Here is an 18325-nt window from a genome sequence, read left to right on the forward strand (position 1 = left end):
GTCCCCGGCTTCTGCTGTAACAGCCTTCAAATTCTGACATGCAATCCTGAAAACGTATTCCCTCACTAGAATTTGGAGCACTGGGGTTCTGGCCTGACATTCATTTGAAATATGTCTCTGATCCAGAGCAACAGATTTGAGAGTCAGGAAACGCTCTAGATGCTTGAGATTCTTAATTGATAATATCATGATCCACATCTGTACTGTCCTAACTTACTTAGAAATCTTCTTTGTTTGCCATTTTGTATTGAATATTGTGATGTCTCTATCTTCAAGTTTTTTTTATTATTAAAATAATTCTAAATAAGTAAATACAGCATAGCATTAGGCTAGAAATGTTAACCTGCTATTGTATGCAATTTACAGCCATTGGTACTATCTGCTCATTGATAGTTTGTAGGTCTCGGCAGAACCTATTTAAAGGGACATTGTAGTCAATCTTTTTTTTGTTTTTTCTTAAAGAGACAGTAAGTAAAAAATAAACTTTTATGGATTAAATATAATGTGCAATTTTAAAGAATTGTTCCATTTACTTTTGTTATCAAATGTGATTAATTCTCTTGGTATCCTTAGTTGAAGAGTAAATCTATGTAGTCTCATAGTTGCTCAGGAGTGTGCACGTGTACTTTAGGTCTTTATGGCAGCAGTGCTGTGCAACATTGTTTAAGGCAGTGTTATATAATCAGAGCCAGATTGGGAATAAAAAGCAGAACCTTTAAATGAGTGAATACTCTACACACAGACCACCTTATCCGCAAATCCATATAAAACAGTTCTTTATTGGAAAGATATTCTTATGAATGTCTTTCCAATAAAGAACTGTTATATATGGACAACATTTTGATCTAAATGATCTTAGTCATGTCACTTATTGAACAATACACAGCTTACACTTAAATACCCAACAGGGCATCTCCCACAATTCTTCTTAACCTTTTAAGTTTTAAAGGCGCTACACATATTCTAGTGCGCCTATAGGTCAGATTTTATATTAAGCAAATTCTGGCCTACCTGGTGCCCATCACTCCTTTACCTTACTCTATTTACAACATTTTAAAAACATCTTAATAATGTATATGAAAACTATTTTTCAAAAACAAATTTATATGTATGACGACCAATTAATTTCTCTATTAATTTCAATTGGGTGCAAGGCATCTAAGGTATAAATCCAATATGTTTCTTTCCTATGCATAAGTTGTTCCCTATCACCCCCTCTTCACTGCTTTCTTACTATGTCAATAATTTGGAAGTGCATTGATAGTGTGTGACCTGCTCCCAGAAAATAATGTGCTACATGGACTGTTGTATTTTTATTCCTAGTATTTGATTTATGCTCCAATATATGATCTCTGGCTTTCTTGGTCAATTCCCCTATATACATTTTACCACGTGGGCATTTAATTAAATAAATAATATACTCTTTATTACATGTGAAGTATCCTGGAATCCTATATTTGTGTCCTGTTATTGGATGAAAAAGAAAGATCCTTTTATCATATTGTTACAACTGCATCCTTAGCAGGGAAAACAGTCATTCTTGGGTGAAGTTAAAAATGTCTGTTTGCATATTTTAGAGGGACGTATATCTGCATGAACTGAAATGTCCCTCAAATTTTGTGCGCTAGTAAATGCTGGCATTGGACGTAATTGGAACTTAGGGCTATGTGAATTACACTTTCCCAAAATTCCCCATTGTTAGTTAATAGTTTGTAATAGCTTTTTAGAAGTTGCATTATATTCTAGGGCACAGACTAATATATTCTTAATCTCGCTGTTGGATTCTTAAGTACCTTGTAACAGATCTTTCCTTGGGATCATACTTACTTCTTTCAATTGTTTATTGATAAGAGAAACTGTATATCCTCTTTAAAAAACACGCTCTCCCATTTCCTGCAATTATTTCTGGGACAATTCATCATCAGTTACTATTTTCTTTAACCTTAGCAACTGGCTACGGAGAAGACTCTCAATTAATTTAGGTGGTGGGAACATGTAAAGTATAATTCATTATTTTATCCATATTTTTATGAAAAAGATCTGCCCTTTGATTCACCCCCACCTTATTAATTTTAGTATCTAGAAAGTCTAATTGAGTTTCACTGTATTTCAACTTAAATTTAATATGTGATATCTCATTTAGCTCTTGTGCAAACTGTAACAGTGTCAAAACATCACCCCCCATATGCCAAATATATCATCAAGATAACACCACCAAGTGGCGCCATACTGCAAAATGATTACATAAACTTTTCTTCAAAAACATTCATAAAAATATTAGCATATGAGGGGTCGATGTTCGTCCCCATCACAGTTTGCTGCTTCTGAAAAAAAAAAAAAAAGATTACAATTCAATACCAGAGATAGAAGTTGCATAACAGAATCAATCTGCATCTTATTCACAAAGCCACCCACATTTAAAACATATTCAACTGCTCCCATACCACTCGTATGAGTTATTGAAGTATACAGGCGTACTATATCTAACCTGAAGAGAACACAATTTCCCTCATGTATCACAATGTTTTCCAACTTATTTAGGAAATCTCCAATGTCTTTAATATAAGATATAGGGGTTGATTTATCATTGTCAAATAGAAATGATTCACTATAGCGAATCATGTCCGCTCAACATACGCATATGCTGTCCGATTTATCATTGCACAAGCAGTTCTGTTAAAATGTTTGTGCAATGCTGCCCCCTACTCAGTGGCGGCTAATCGACCACTAGCAGGGGCTGTCAATCATCCCAATGGTATTGTATTGGGATGATTTCAATCCGCCACCTAAAAGGTGGCTGACAGGTTAAGTGAACCTAAAAACGATGGACCTCCGAAGCAGCATTCGCTGCTTGATAAATTGAGTCAATAGACTCTTCCACATAAGGTCTTAAAATCTTTTCCAAGAATACTGACACACTTCCAAAAACTGAATGATTGCTAGCTACAATAGGGAATAATAAGAAGCTCTGGAAAAATTTAAATACCAGCCCTATTTTCTGTTGAGTCCATAAAATGCACATGCCCAATTTTTCTTAAAGGGGCAGTATACACCAATTTTCATTTAACTGCATGTAATAGACACTACTATAAAGAATAATATGCACAGATACTGATCTAAACATTCTATGTAAAACCTTTTAAAAACTTACTTAGAAGCTCCCAATTTAATACTGTTAATGAGATAAGCCTGGGACACCCACTGAAAGGGGCTGATAGCAGAACCCCCCCCCTCCCCTGCATATGAAAAGACCCATTATACAAACAGAAGCAGTCTGAAGTTAGTATACATCCGTACATACAGTATCTAACACTTTGGGGCTTGGTTAGGAGTCTGAAAATCAGCACAAATAAGCAAAACTATACATTTTACAAAAAACAAACCCAGATGGGCTATATAAATGATGCATCTACAAAACATTTATGCAAAGAAAAATCTAGTGTATAATGTCCCTTTAAGGGGATTACTGGGATATTCCTCCCCCCCCCCCCAATATTTTTTTCACAATGACATTTTTTGTTTTAATTTAAAAAAAAGTCAGATTGTGGTTATACAGGCACCAGACAAGCCAATTGCAGTGTGAAAATGATAACCTATAGTGTGTCACCCTGTTTTACAATGTTGCTTGACTTGACGCTAGAAACCATTCAAAGGAGGGCTACTAAAATGGTACATTGTCTAGGAAATTTACAAGAAAATACATATAGCTTAGAGGAGAAGAGAGGTGATACAGCTACATAGCCTCACCAGTAGCAAGCACCAACTGCTGTGGCCCACTAGGAAATCTCCTCGTAGGCCAAAAAAGCCTTGTACTTGATGTTGCAAAACACTGCTGCTATAGAGTCCTATGAGACTTCATAGATTTAGATTTCCACAAAGGATACCAAGAGAACAAAAATGTTTTGATAACCTACGTAAAATAAAAAGTTGTTTGAAATTGCACACCTTTTAACTGTCCCTTTAAAGAAGGTATTTCAAAATGTATTTCAGGGTTTCTTTTTTTTTTATCATGTTCCTGAATAAACCGTGTCATGCTTGTATGTTACCCTTCACCTGTAAATCAGAAGCAGTTGTTTGTATCAGCCAGTGAGGGTTAGTAAGTAGTACAAAACCAATTCTGCAGTATGGGACTTAAAGGGCCATGATACCCAAATGTTGCAACACTTGAAAGTGATGCGGCATAGCTGTAAAAAGCTGACTAGAAAATATCACCTGAACATCTCTATGTAAAAAAGAAATATATTTTACCTCAAAATGTCCTAAGTGTTCAAACCCCATTGCAAAGGACTTTAAGCAGCAAATCTCTATGTCTGTCCCGGGACAGCTAAGGGAGTGAGCTTTGTGCACACTCATATTATTTCCCTATTCAGTTTAAGGAAGTTTACTATGAAATCTCATGAGAGTTAAGTGAAATCTCATGATATCACAGTAAAAGATTTCATGACCTCAGCACTGCTGATGCTGATTGGCTGTTGTTCATTTCTTCTTCTTTTTTTTTTTACCTGCAGCTGGACAACAGCTGAATTATAACTTTTTACACAGAACTTACTCTGCTGAGCTGAGGTGCTCAGGTGATATTTTCCTGTCAGCTTTTTAGAGTTATACTTTCATCAGTTTCAAGTGATTTAGCATATGAGTATTATGTCCCTTTAATGTAAATGTAAACAATGTTTTGAGGTAAAAAAAATAAAATGAGCAAATGTTGATTTATGTTCATGATAGAAACATTTTGAGTACAAAATTTCTTTAACCATGAGGTAATTTAGAATTCTGTGTAGGGTCTAATCACAGTTGGATGCATAATTATATAGATAGAAAAAGTGTTCAACTAATAATTAAGCTTGATTAGGTCTTCTACATAATGCCACAGTAAGAAACTGATCAAATTATATATATAAAAAAATAGTATCACAAGCTTCCAAAATTCGAAATTTAAAACAAATTTTAATACATTTGTTCGTTTGAATCGAATTTTGAATGTTTATATAACATTCTAACATTCTATTTTTTAATTTTCATTTTCAAATTAATATTTGAAAATATTCATTTGAATAATAGAATGTTTAGCTATGTATTTTATATCACATTCAATTTTGAAATAGTATTTCTAGTTTACAACTGTGTTTTATAAATGTAACATTCGAATTCGAAAAAGTATTTCTAGTCTAGTACTGTGTTTTATAAATCTAATATTCAAATTCAAAATAGTATTTCTAGTCTACATCTGTGTTTTGTAAATGTAGCATTCAAATTCGAAATAGTATTTCTAGTTTACAACTGTGTTTAACAAATGTAATATTAGAATTTGAATGTCACATTCGAATTCAAATGTGACATTCAAATTTGAAAGTGAATTTTTAAGAATATTTGTTCTTAACATTCGATTATGTAAATCGAATTTCTACAATAACATTCGTTCTAACATTCAAATTTGAATATAAACACATTCACCCATCCCTACCTCCAAATGGGTATCTATCGCCTAGATTATGAGTTTTGCGGTAACAGGGGTGCGGCGCTAACTTGCAGTTTATTCTCACCGCTCACTTCCCTGCAGCGCTGGTATTACGGGTTTTTACAAACCCAGCATTAACAGGCAAGAAGTGAGCGTAGAGCAAAATTGAGCTCCACACTGCACTCCAATACCAGCGCTGCTTAAGTGAGCGGTGAGCTGGTTGTACGTAATCGTGCATGATTTCCCCATAGACATCAATTGGGAGAGCTGGCTGAGAAAAAGTCTAACACCTGCAAAAAAGCAGCGTAAATCTCAGTAACGCAGCCCCATTGATTCCTATGGGGAAACTAAATTTATGTTTATGTTTTATTAACAAAGTCACCCACATTTAAAAGATATTCAACTGCTCCCATACCACTCGTATGAGTTATTGAAGTATACAGGCGTACTATATCTAACCTGAAGAGAACACAATTTCCCTCAAGTATCACAATGTTTTCCAACTTATTTAGGAAATCTCCAATGTCTTTAATATAAGATATAGGGGTTGATTTATCATTGTCAAATAGAAATGATTCACTATAGCGAATCATGTCCGCTCAACATACGCATATGCTGTCCGATTTATCATTGCACAAGCAGTTCTGTTAAAATGTTTGTGCAATGCTGCCCCCTACTCAGTGGCGGCTAATCGACCACTAGCAGGGGCTGTCAATCATCCCAATGGTATTGTATTGGGATGATTTCAATCCGCCACCTAAAAGGTGGCTGACAGGTTAAGTGAACCTAAAAACGATGGACCTCCGAAGCAGCATTCGCTGCTTGATAAATGGAGTCAATAGACTCTTCCACATAAGGTCTTAAAATCTTTTCCAAGAATACTGACACACTTCCAAAAACTGAATGATTGCTAGCTACAATAGGGAATAATAAGAAGCTCTGGAAAAATTTAAATACCAGCCCTATTTTCTGTTGAGTCCATAAAATGCACATGCCCAATTTTTCTTAAAGGGGCAGTATACACCAATTTTCATTTAACTGCATGTAATAGACACTACTATAAAGAATAATATGCACAGATACTGATCTAAACATTCTATGTAAAACCTTTTAAAAACTTACTTAGAAGCTCCCAATTTAATACTGTTAATGAGATAAGCCTGGGACACCCACTGAAAGGGGCTGATAGCAGAACCCCCCCCCCCCCCCTCCCCTGCATATGAAAAGACCCATTATACAAACAGAAGCAGTCTGAAGTTAGTATACATCCGTACATACAGTATCTAACACTTTGGGGCTTGGTTAGGAGTCTGAAAATCAGCACAAATAAGCAAAACTATACATTTTACAAAAAACAAACCCAGATGGGCTATATAAATGATGCATCTACAAAACATTTATGCAAAGAAAAATCTAGTGTATAATGTCCCTTTAAGGGGATTACTGGGATATTCCTCCCCCCCCCCAATATTTTTTTCACAATGACATTTTTTGTTTTAATTTAAAAAAAAGTCAGATTGTGGTTATACAGGCACCAGACAAGCCAATTGCAGTGTGAAAATGATAACCTATAGTGTGTCACCCTGTTTTACAATGTTGCTTGACTTGACGCTAGAAACCATTCAAAGGAGGGCTACTAAAATGGTACATTGTCTAGGAAATTTACAAGAAAATACATATAGCTTAGAGGAGAAGAGAGGTGATACAGCTACATAGCCTCACCAGTAGCAAGCACCAACTGCTGTGGCCCACTAGGAAATCTCCTCGTAGGCCAAAAAAGCCTTGTACTTGATGTTGCAAAACACTGCTGCTATAGAGTCCTATGAGACTTCATAGATTTAGATTTCCACAAAGGATACCAAGAGAACAAAAATGTTTTGATAACCTACGTAAAATAAAAAGTTGTTTGAAATTGCACACCTTTTAACTGTCCCTTTAAAGAAGGTATTTCAAAATGTATTTCAGGGTTTCTTTTTTTTTATCATGTTCCTGAATAAACCGTGTCATGCTTGTATGTTACCCTTCACCTGTAAATCAGAAGCAGTTGTTTGTATCAGCCAGTGAGGGTTAGTAAGTAGTACAAAACCAATTCTGCAGTATGGGACTTAAAGGGCCATGATACCCAAATGTTGCAACACTTGAAAGTGATGCGGCATAGCTGTAAAAAGCTGACTAGAAAATATCACCTGAACATCTCTATGTAAAAAAGAAATATATTTTACCTCAAAATGTCCTAAGTGTTCAAACCCCATTGCAAAGGACTTTAAGCAGCAAATCTCTATGTCTGTCCCGGGACAGCTAAGGGAGTGAGCTTTGTGCACACTCATATTATTTCCCTATTCAGTTTAAGGAAGTTTACTATGAAATCTCATGAGAGTTAAGTGAAATCTCATGATATCACAGTAAAAGATTTCATGACCTCAGCACTGCTGATGCTGATTGGCTGTTGTTCATTTCTTCTTCTTTTTTTTTTTACCTGCAGCTGGACAACAGCTGAATTATAACTTTTTACACAGAACTTACTCTGCTGAGCTGAGGTGCTCAGGTGATATTTTCCTGTCAGCTTTTTAGAGTTATACTTTCATCAGTTTCAAGTGATTTAGCATATGAGTATTATGTCCCTTTAATGTAAATGTAAACAATGTTTTGAGGTAAAAAAAATAAAATGAGCAAATGTTGATTTATGTTCATGATAGAAACATTTTGAGTACAAAATTTCTTTAACCATGAGGTAATTTAGAATTCTGTGTAGGGTCTAATCACAGTTGGATGCATAATTATATAGATAGAAAAAGTGTTCAACTAATAATTAAGCTTGATTAGGTCTTCTACATAATGCCACAGTAAGAAACTGATCAAATTATATATATAAAAAAATAGTATCACAAGCTTCCAAAATTCGAAATTTAAAACAAATTTTAATACATTTGTTCGTTTGAATCGAATTTTGAATGTTTATATAACATTCTAACATTCTATTTTTTAATTTTCATTTTCAAATTAATATTTGAAAATATTCATTTGAATAATAGAATGTTTAGCTATGTATTTTATATCACATTCAATTTTGAAATAGTATTTCTAGTTTACAACTGTGTTTTATAAATGTAACATTCGAATTCGAAAAAGTATTTCTAGTCTAGTACTGTGTTTTATAAATCTAATATTCAAATTCAAAATAGTATTTCTAGTCTACATCTGTGTTTTGTAAATGTAGCATTCAAATTCGAAATAGTATTTCTAGTTTACAACTGTGTTTAACAAATGTAATATTAGAATTTGAATGTCACATTCAAATTCAAATGTGACATTCAAATTTGAAAGTGAATTTTTAAGAATATTTGTTCTTAACATTCGATTATGTAAATCGAATTTCTACAATAACATTCGTTCTAACATTCAAATTTGAATATAAACACATTCACCCATCCCTACCTCCAAATGGGTATCTATCGCCTAGATTATGAGTTTTGCGGTAACAGGGGTGCGGCGCTAACTTGCAGTTTATTCTCACCGCTCACTTCCCTGCAGCGCTGGTATTACGGGTTTTTACAAACCCAGCATTAACAGGCAAGAAGTGAGCGTAGAGCAAAATTGAGCTCCACACTGCACTCCAATACCAGCGCTGCTTAAGTGAGCGGTGAGCTGGTTGTACGTAATCGTGCATGATTTCCCCATAGACATCAATGGGGAGAGCTGGCTGAGAAAAAGTCTAACACCTGCAAAAAAGCAGCGTAAATCTCAGTAACGCAGCCCCATTGATTCCTATGGGGAAACTAAATTTATGTTTACACCTAACACCCTAACATGAACCCCGAGTCTAAACACCCCTAATCTTACACTTATTAACCCCTAATCTGCCGCCCCCGACATCGCCGCCACCTACATTATACTTATTAACTCCTAATCTGCTGCCCCAACATCGCGGACACCTACATTATATTTATTAACCCCTAATCTGCCATCCACAACGTCGCCACCGCTATTCTAAATTTATTAACCGCTAAACCTAAGTCTAACCCTAACCCTAACACCCCCTAATTTAAATATAATTAAAATAAATCTAAATAAAATTCCTATCATTACCTAAATAATTCCTATTTAAAACTAAATACTTACCTATAAAATAAACCCTAAGCTAGCTACAATATAACTAATAGTTACATTGTATCTAGCTTAGGGTTTATTTTTATTTTACAGGCTATTAACTATTTAATAACTACATAGCTAAAATAAATACAAATTTACCTGTAAAATAAAACCTAACCTAAGTTACACTAACACCTAACACTACACTACAATTAAATAACTTACATAAATTAAATACAATTAAATAAATAAAATACAATTAGCTAAATTACAAAAAAAACCACTAAATTACAGAAAATAAAAAACAAATTACAAGATTTAAACTAATTACACTTAATCTAATAGCCCTATCAAAATAATAATAAAAAAAAAACCCTAGCCTAAACTAAACTATCAATAGCCCTTAAAAGGGCCTTTTTTTCAGGGGCCTTGCCCCAAAGAAATCAGCTCTTTTGCCTGAAAAAGAAAATACAAACAACCCCCCCAACAGTAAAATCCACCACCCACACAACCAACCCCCCAAATAAAACCCTAACTAAAAAAAACCTAAGCTCCCCATTGCCCTGAAAATGACATTTGGATGGGCATTGCCCTTAAAAGGGTATTTAGCTTGATTGCTGCCCAAAGCCCTAATCTAAAAATAAAACCCACCCAATAGACCCTTAAAAAATCCTAACATCCAAGATGGCATCCCTTAGATTCCGATTGGCTGACAGAATTCTATCAATCAGAATTAAGGTTGAAAAAATCCTATTGGCTGATGCAATCAGCCAATAGGATTGAACTTCAATCCTATTGGCTGATCCAATCAGCCAATAGGATTGAGCTCGCATTCTATTGGCTGTTCCAATCAGCCAATAGAATGCAAGCTCAATCCTATTGGCTGATTGGTTCAGTCAATAGGATTTTTTCAACCTTAATTCCGATTGGCTGATTCTATTCTATCAGCCAGTTGGAATCTAACGGACGCCATCTTGGATGACGTCAATTAAAGGTACCTTCATTCAGCAAGAAGACGTCGGAAGAAGAGGATGCTCCGCGCCGGATGTCCTGAAGATGGAGCCGCTCCGTGTCGGAAGGATGAAGATAGTACATGCCGTCTGGGTGAAGACTTCTGCCCATCTGGAGGACCACTTCTGCCCGTCTGGAGGACCACTTCTGCCCATCTGGAGGACCACTTCTGACGGCTTCTTTGAGGACATCTTGCTGCTTGGATAAAGACTTCTCCGGGTAAGTGAATCTTCAGGGTTTAGTGTTAGGATTTTTTAAGGGTATATTGGGTGGGTTTTATTTTTAGGTTAGGGCTTTAGGCAGCAATAGAGCTAAATGCCCTTTTAAGGGCAATGCCCATCCAAATGCCCTTTTCAGGGCAATGGGGAGCTTAGGTTTTTTTAGTTAGGGTTTTATTTGGGGGGTTGGTTGAGTGGGTGGTGGGTTTTACTGTTGGGGGGGTTGTTTGTATTTTCTTTGGGGCAAATCCCCGCAAACGGCCCTTTTAAGGGTTTTTGATAGTTTAGTTTTTTTGGGGGGGGGCTTTTTTTATTTTGATAGGGCTCTTAGATTAGATGTAATTAGTTTAAATATCTTGTAATTTGTTTTTAATTTTCTGTAATTTAGTGTTTGTTTTTGTAATTTAGCTAATTGTATTTAATTTATTTAATTGTATTTAATTTATGTAAGTTATTTAACTGTAGTGTAGTGTTAGGTGTTAGTGTAACTTAGGTTAGGTTTTATTTTACAGGTAAATTTGTATTTATTTTAGCTAGGTAGTTATTAAATAGTTAATAACTATTTAGTAACTAATCTACCTAGTTAAAATAAATACAAACTTGCCTGTAAAGTAAAAGTAAACCCTAAGCTAGATACAATATAACTATTAGTTATATTGTAGATAGCTTAGGGTTTATTTTATAGGTAAGTTACTTTGCATTTAGATTTAAATAGGTATCTTTAGTTAATAATTGCAACTTTAATTTAGTTATATTTTAATTATGTTAAAGTTAGGGGGTGTTAGGTTTAGGGTTAGGGGGTGTTAGGTTTAGGGGTTAATATAGTTTAAATTAGGTGGTTGCGATGTGGGGGCCAGCGGTTTAGGGATTAATAGGTTTAGTTAGTATTGGTTAAATAGGAATAATTCAGGTAATGATAGGAATTTTATGTTAGGGGGTGTTAGGGTTAAGGTTAGATTTAGGTTTAGGGTTTAATAAATATAGTATAGTGGCGGCGACGTTGGGGGCGGCAGATTAAGGGTTAATAAGTATAATGTAGGTGGCGGCGATGTTAGGGGCGGCACATTAGTGTTTTCGAGACGGGAGTGCAGCGGCTTAGGGGTTAATATGTTTATTCTAGTGGCGGCGATGTCCGGAGCGGCAGACTAGGGGTTCATAATTTTATAATAGTGTTTGCGATGCGGGAGGGCCTCGGTTTTGGGGTTAATAGGTAGTTTATGGGTGTTAGTGTACTTTTTAGCACTTTAGTTATGAGTTTTATGCTACAGAGGGTGTACCGCTCACTTTTTGGCCTCCCAGGACAAACTCGTAATACCGGCGCTATGGAAGTCCCATAGAAAAAAACCTTTACGAAATTTATGTAAGTTGGTTTGCGGTAAGGCCAAAAAAGTGTGCGGTACACCTATACCTGCAAGACTCGTAATAGCAGCGGGCATAAAAAAGCAGCGTTAGGACCTGTTAATGCTCCTTTTTCACCTTCCCGCAAAACTCGTAATCTAGCCGTATGTTATTTCCAATGTGTTTATGTGCATATTTTCATAGATTTTTGTGTCATTAGATGGCTGCATGTGTTGCAGGAAATGGTTGCATAAAAAAGGATCTGTCAAGTCATAGTTTATATGAAGCCTAATAAAAATAATGATGGAAATGTATTTGCTTATCACATTTGCCTAAAAGAATGATTACCTGGGCAGATAATAGAAATATTACAATAAGAACATGACAGAACATGAGAAGTTATCAACATGATAGTGAGGCCACCCTAAGGAAAGAGAAAAGTAGAATATCATAAAGTTAGCAAAATTACGGTGTTGACCATCTAAGTGCTTTATAAAATGGAGTCTAATCCAGTAACTCAGCATTTCTATGTGAAGGGTATTGTAAGGCTTTTCCAATTCCTTACCATATGCAAATCACACACTTTGGAATTATGGCGGCAACCATCATGGTTGCAGAGAGGCAGATAGAACCCCCTCATTATCTGAGCGATACTACAGCATCTGATTATTAAGTTTACATTTTTAAGTATGAGAAACGTATAGGTCATAAAGGTCAATATGTTGTTGCTTGGAGCCATCCTGCAATGCAAGCTGAAGTTTTTGGCTACACTATAGTAGAGTAGAACAAGCAAATATAGATCATTTTATAACCCAACTCCCTGTCTCTAGCAGAGGGTCTGCAATGCTGAATTTAGACACTTTCCACCAGTGAACATGAATCCTGGGGTGTTGTAATTAAATCTACACATAGAGAGAAGCACACTCACAGGAACGAACAACTGTCTCAATATGACTATTAGCCTGTTCTATGGCGATTTACCATCTGGGTGCAGCTTCTTTTAGCCCAGTAATGCTTTTCACAGAGAAAAACTTTCCTGTAGTATATCAGTCTGATCCCGCCTATAACAGTCAGGCCAGCGCCGAAATACCAGGCAATTCCTCTCTGAACAAAGAACACATCAACCCCAGACGATCTTTTCGTCCTTCATTGGGCCTCGTCAGTGAGGTGTAGCCATATTCCTCTAAGCACACTGAGCAAGGAGTCCACGTCTGGTTTCCCCTTTTTCCCATAGGGAGACTAAATACACACAGAGAGAAGCACACTCACAGGAATGAACAACTGGCTCAATACTATTGTTAGCCTGTTCTATGGCGATTTACCACCTGGCTGCAGCTTCTTTTAGCCCAGTAATGCTTTTCACAGAGAACAAATTTCCTATAGTATATCAGTCTGATCCCGCCTATTACGGTCAGTCCATCGCCGAAATACCAGGCAATTCCTCTCTGAACAAAAAACACATCAACCCCAGACGATCGTTTCATCCTTCATTGGGCCTCGTCATATTCCTCTAAGCACACTAAGCAAGGAGTCCACGTCTGGTTTCCCCTTTTTCCCATAGGGAGACTAAATACACACAGAGAGAAGCACACTCACAGGAACAAACAACTGGCTCAATACTATTGTTAGCCTGTTCTATGGCGATTTATCACCTGGGTGCAGCTTCTTTTAGCCCAGTAATGCTTTTCACATTTATGTAAATTACTCTTGGATCTCCCTAAGAGTAAGAGTAAGCCAGACGTGTAGCCCATGCACACTTGCCCTTAGAGAGATACAACTGCACCTCACTGACGAGGCCCACAGAAGGCCGAAATGATCGTCTAGGGTTGTTGCTTCCCTTGTTCAGAGAAGAATTGCCTGGTATTTCGGTGCTGGAATGTCATTGGGCAGGATCAGACTGATATGCTACAGGATATTTTTTCTCTGTGAAGGAGCATAGTTTGCTAAAAGAACGCGTACCCTGAGTTGCAATATAAATGAACAGGCATGGAAGTTATTCTAGCTTTTGTTCTATCTCAGGAGTGCTGTTCTCTTTTTTCACATTTTTGTAATAAAATCTGACAGCACACATGCAAATGTTTCAAAGATAGGTGACTGATTTGTTCAACCCTGCCAAACAAGTATTATATAATCTCTCTTTGTATTCAAAATGAATTTGCAATGGTCCAAATCATCAATGCAGCAGAATAACTGTTCCTCATCTTTGTGTTGATCTTGTGGTGGCAGTGGAATAGGTACTCTTGCTGGATTCTGTCTGTGATGGAGAAATGGCAGTTATTTCTACCTGGGGTTTTTACAATGCTACTAAGGATAGAATAAGGAAGAGCCTTGTTGCTGGGACCACAGATGTCTGTACGGCTTCTTCACTTATGGTTTTGATCATTGATGCCTCTTCTCACCCTGCGCTGCTTCTCAGTTAGGTCTGTTCTTTCTCTCTCTTGCCTCAATATTCAAAACATCTTCAGGCAGATGAGAAACTGCCTGCTTGAGTTTACCAGGCTCGCAGTCCTTTGTTCTGTTGATATATCTTTAAAAAAAGGGGACAGACCCGCAAAGTGACGACAACTGGTGATGTGTCTTCTACAAAACTCCTCTGACATCGCCACTCGTCAGAACTATTACCGGAGGGGGGGGGGCACAACAGTGCACTCACTAAAACAAAAAATTTATAAGAACACTTCAAATAATACATACCTAACCTAGCTGTAACTAAACCTACACTACCAGCCTCACACTGGAAAATCTCGCAACTGAAAATGCAACAAATATGTCTGACACCCGATACCTAACCTGCAGGGCTGCCCTTGTAATATATCACACCACTGGCAATGTATCCCAAGTTAAATGCAGGCTACTCCCCTGGAACGCCCATAGCCTACATCTACATCATGTCTTCGCTATACCTGATCAATAAAGACAAAATCCCCCCAAAACAATTATAACTATTAGAGCTATGTCAATACATTTGTATTCAATGTCCAATGATCTGCATTTCTTGTATTATGCATTTTAATTTAAGTATTGTAAAGATTTTGAACATATTGTTTTGCGTTTATGTGTTTATATGGACACACATTTAAACATATATATATTTATATATATACATATTTAGAAATGTATCTGTACGTACCTGTTAAATTGAGCGTAACAGTTAACCAGAACTCTTAGGTCACACTATTCGACATGCGATAAATTCAATTGCACTAAAGTGAATGCTTTTACTTTAAACTTGTAATATGCACACTACATCTGACGCATGCAAATAGCCACAATAAAACCCTTATCGCTTGCACGCTACAGTTAACTTGCCAATGATAATCTAGCCCTAATTGGGAACATATATGAGGAGGTAGTTTACAAATCTCACATAATCCCAATTTTTGTAGAGGAAAATATTCAAGTTGTAATTTCAACATAAGGAATAAACCAAATTCAAAAATAAAATATTATTGTTCCATTTCAAATGTAATATTTTTATTTATTTTCCTGCACAAAGTTTCACAATCTAACATTCAGTAATATGATTCCCTTATTTAGAATATTCAGTTTAAAAAATTTACTTTGTGTTTTTCATGCACTCATTGCTATTGAAAAAGGCATTATACCTGATGGAACGCGTGGAACACTTTTATTAAAGCTGTACATTTCTTTATTAAACTTTTTAAATACACTTGTTGTGAAGATTGCTGTATTTAGAAGGAACTTTTTCGATCACAATACTCTGTGAGTACTTTCCACTTGTCCAAAGGGTTATATACATTATGGGCCAGATTACAAGTGCAGCAGTATTTAACGTATTACAAAACGTAAACTGTTTTCACTCACGCACTAACCAGACGCGCGTAAAAAGCTAAACTTAAAATATCGCATATTTTTAAATACACTCGTTGTGAAGATTGCTGTATTTAGAAGGAACTTTTTGGATCACAATACTCTGTGAGTACTTTCCACTTGTCCAAAGGGTTATACATTATGGGCCAGATTACAAGTGCAGCAGTATTTAACGTTTTCACTCATGCACTAACCATAAGCGCGTAAAAAGCTAAACTTAAAATATCGCACACGCAATAACATAGTCCCCCAGAGAAGTCCATGGAGCAAATATTTTTTAGAAAAAACACCCTACTCGCGGGCAAAACCAATCAAATATTCTCAAGTGCGCCAACTCAACATAAAAATATGAATATTTTACATTCCAATATTCTTCACATAGAAGAATTTGTTCTATCTATTCATAAATACATATTTCTACTTATATCTGATGGTATTTTGGTACTATATATATATACTAGCTGTTGCCCGCGGCTTCCCTCATCTGGATTTTGTGATTTGTAAAAAATAGCGAAAAACCCGACCACTCGCAACGGCATGTGTCCTCATGTCTGTGCCTGTTCGGGTTGCACACTCGCAGACATAAACTTCTTGAGTTTTCGTTAATTCTCGGTGTTTCTCGTAATCTAAATACCAATTTTCATGTCTGTAACATCTTTGGTTTTTGAGATATAGGTATTCTGATAAATCACCCCTCGTATTGACTCTCCTTAAGTGGATTTGGGAAATGGTAAATGTGTTTCTTTATTTTTAAAGAAAATCTAATTACCAATTTTCACGTCTGTAACATTGTTGGTTTTTTAGATATATGTATTCTCATAAATCAGCCCCCCCTTTTAACCAACCTTAAGTGAATTTCCGGGAAATGGTAAAACACGTGTTTCTTTATTTTTCAAGGAGAATCTAAATACCAATTTTCACGTCAGTAACATCGTCAGTTTTGAGATATAGGTATCCTCATAAATCAGCCCCCCCCTTTGAACCCCCTTAAGTGGATTTTTGGGAAATGGTTAAATAAGTTTTTCTTTATTTTTCACGGGGAATCTAAATACTAATTTTCACGTCTGTAACATCGTCGGTTTTTGAGATATAGGTATCCTCATAAATCAGCCCCCCCTTTTGACCCCCCTTAAGTGGATTTGGGGAAATGGTAAAAAATGTGTTTCTTTATTTTTCAGTAGAATCTAAATACCAATTTTCACGTCTGTAACATAGTCAGTTTTTGAGATATAGGTATCTTAATAAATCCCCCCCCCCTCTTTTGACCCCCCTTAAGTGGATTTTAGGGAAATGGCAAAAAACATGTGTTTCTTTATTTTTCAAGGAGAATTTAAATACCAATTTTCCCATCTGTAACATTGTCGGTTTTTGAGATATAGGTATCCTCATAAATCCGCCCCCCTCTTTTGACCCCCCTTAAGTGGATTATGGGGAAATCTCAGTTTTTGATATAGGCAGTGCCAGATTGGGCCACCGGGATGCCGGGACTTTTCCCGGTGGGCCGCTGCAGCTGGGCTGGCTGACCTGTCAAATTACAGCAGCATCCATTCCAGCATAATATATGCGGGGCTCAATTTGTAAATGTGGCCAGCGCTTTTTTCCCCCTCGCTCACATGCTGTGTAAACATTTTAAAATGATATATCTTTTGTTTTATTACTTTATGAGTGGTTCGTCAGTGCAGTAGGAGACCGGAGGTCATGTTAGTCCTTAGTCAGTTATCAGGTAACAACTATTTTCCATGCAGGCAAAGCCAGACCAGCAGCACATTCTTTAGCAGAGCAGGATAAGAAGAGTAGAACAACAACCACATGGCAGTACTTTGTAGTAAATACTGTAAAGTTTTTTTTGTTTTTTTGTTCCAGTGCCGCAATGTATCTCTCATTGCTCTTAATTTAACCTGAAATGGTTTATAAGACCTCTTCTATGTAAACACTGCAGCTCTGTTTTACTGCTTCAGCTAATGTATGCTACAAATTGTAGCTTGTGGGCCCGTGTTTCTGGCGAGTCTTCAGACTCGCCAGAAACAGCAGTTATGAAGCAGCGGTCTAAAGACCGCTGCTCCATAACCCTGAGCGCCTGCTCTGAGGAGGCGGACAGGAATCGCCGGAAATCAACCCGATCGAGTTGACACAATTTTTTTACATTTTATTTTATACTTTTAGAACCTTGCCCACCAAAACTATCTGTGTATATGTGTGTTTGTGTGTGTGTGTATATATATATATATATATATATATATATATATATATATATATATATATATATATATATACATGTGTGTGTATGTATGTGTATATATATAAATATATAGATATATATATACTGTATGTTGTGTGTGCACTCTTTGGACATTACGAAATATAGGACTGCTCTGCAATTTTT

Source organism: Bombina bombina, chromosome 1 (assembly GCF_027579735.1).
Source record: "Bombina bombina isolate aBomBom1 chromosome 1, aBomBom1.pri, whole genome shotgun sequence".
NCBI classification, from domain to species: Eukaryota; Metazoa; Chordata; class Amphibia; order Anura; family Bombinatoridae; genus Bombina; species Bombina bombina.